The 2,363-nt window shown below is 37.2% G+C and overlaps 1 pseudogene; it reads left to right on the top strand.

The window, feature by feature from the left end:
• The first annotated feature begins 347 nt into the window (after positions 1-347).
• On the top strand, positions 348-1,079 carry LOC143588839 (secreted RxLR effector protein 161 pseudogene; annotated as a pseudogene).
• The last annotated feature ends 1,284 nt before the right edge of the window (positions 1,080-2,363 follow it).

The raw sequence follows: 2,363 nt of genomic DNA, 5'->3' as shown, positions 1-2,363 counted from the left end.
AGGCGTCGCGCAATTGGTATCACAAATTCACCGGTACGTTAATCAAGCTTGGATACAAACAATCGAAGCCTGACCACTCCTTATTCATTTACAAGGATGGTGATACCATAGTAGTTGTTCTCATATATGTAGATGATGTAATAATTGTGGGAAATGATGAGAAAAGGATAAAACAAACGAAGTCACACCTTAATAAAAAATTTAGCATAAAAGACCTTGGTTTGAAATATTTTTTGGGCATTGAAGTTGCAAGAACATCAGAGGGTTTGCTACTTATTCAGAGAAAGTATACCTTAGACATCCTTGAAGATAGCGGGCTTCTAGGATGCCGACCCAGTCCGTTCCCTATGGAGCCACAACTAAAGCTTAATAAATGTGAAGAAGATGAGAAAGTTGATGCACATCAGTACCGACGCCTAGTGGGGCGTATGATTTACTTACAAGCCACTCGGCCGGACATTGCATACTCTGTAAATGTCCTTAGCCAATTCGTTGCAGATCCAAGAAAGACACACATGGATGCTGCAATCAGGGTACTGCGGTACCTAAAGACCACGGTTGGGCAAGGCATTCTTTTGCCTAAAGACGGAGGTGTCAAATTGGTTGCCTATAGTGATTCTGATTGGCTTGGCTGCCCTTTTAGTAGACGATCAAGAACGGGATATCTGCTTCTTCTCGGAGGGGCACCAATTTCTTGGAAATCCAAGAAACAGTCGCTTGTATCTCGCTCTTCTCCAGAGGCTGAATACCGTGCGATGGGCATATGTGTAAGTGAAGTATTATGGATTCGTTGGTTATTAAAGGAGTTAGATGTTCCCCAAGATGGTCCCACACCATTATTCTGTGATAACCAAGCTGCTAGACACATTGCAAATAATCCGGTTTTCCACGAACGTACTAAACATGTGCAGATGGATTGTTATTTCCTTCGTGAACGCGTTGATGAAAAGGTGATAACTCCTGTATCAGTTAACTCAAAGCATCAGGTTGCTGATTTATTGACCAAGCCGCTCGGTTCCCCTTCTCTACGAGCACTACTGGACAAGTTGGGCATTCGTAACCTACATGCGCCAACTTGAGGGAAAGTATTGGAAATCAAATATATTTTTTATATAGGATACTATTGTTTAGGCTATTTATCTCGTTTCCTTTTGTTGTCATATCTTTTCCTATATGTACCCTTTTCTCAATTGAATGAAGAATATGCCTTTTAATGTTAATTTCAATATTAGAAACAATAAAGCCAACATCCTATGAGCTCCATTTTCTACATATGTTTAAGAAAGATTATAGAGGGTTCGATTTTTGTCTTGTAAAAATTACACTCCAATAACTATATGAAATGGGCATTTACAATAACTGTAATATATTTAACCTATAAATTTTGCACGTTGGGAATATTCAGGCCATCCAGCCACTTTAAAACACACAATGAAGCTTAAAAAACTGCCAAATTTTTGTGATGCTCACTCTACCAAAAAAATGTAATTCCAGTTTCAGACTTTTAGATCCTCTGCTTAACAGCAACATGCGCTCTAAGAGTCTGTCAGAATAACAAATCGTAATTAATGTATTATTTAAATTGAACAAGTCAGCCAACGAACCCGCCAGTTGACCCGAACACGAGCTAAACAGGTCCACCGATTTAACTCGAAACTGCCCCACCCATTTATACCAATTTTCTTTTTGAGTACTGAACAAAAATAGAAAATTTATTAATAAATGAAAGCAGCAAGATGCACATATACCAATTGCTCCATGCGATCCACTACATACTCGAAAGCTAGCATTTGTTCTAAAGTATAAAGTATTTATTAATTGTGTGTAAGATCTTAAAAGGCACCTATCACCTGTGTAAGATCATAAACCTGTAAAACATATGAATTTGATCCATATTATCATAATTACTATGGTAACTGTAACAAATGAAATATAACAAAAAAGGAAGGATTGAACATACCATTTTGGAAGGAAATACGCCCTAACACCATCACTGCGAGCACTGATCACAAACAAATTAAAATCATTTTGATTCTCTTCATGGGAGAAAACCTCCTAAGTTACCCTAAATAATTTCATATACATCACCTATTAGTATTATTGAAAATATTAAAATGAATAATCACACTAAATTTACATAGGCAACAATATGATTGACAACGACAAAACATTTGACCTCCTTGATCAGTTGACAATGAGTGTTTGGTCCCAAACGAGCGTACAACAGAAATTTCCTGGTCCGTGCAACACTTGTCGTGCTAAAACCTGTAATCAAATAAAGATATAACATAACATCCAAAACTACTGCTAGTATCTTTTATATGAACAGATAAGATCTACACTTGCATACCTTAACAAAAAAG

Source organism: Bidens hawaiensis, unplaced genomic scaffold (genome assembly GCF_021521415.1).
Source record: "Bidens hawaiensis isolate Kalapana, Puna unplaced genomic scaffold, B.hawaiensis_p1.1 tig00036802_1, whole genome shotgun sequence".
Lineage (NCBI taxonomy): Eukaryota > Viridiplantae > Streptophyta > Magnoliopsida > Asterales > Asteraceae > Bidens > Bidens hawaiensis.
The sequence above is the reverse complement of the archived record's forward strand: the minus strand, read 5'-3'. Positions and strand labels throughout refer to the sequence as shown.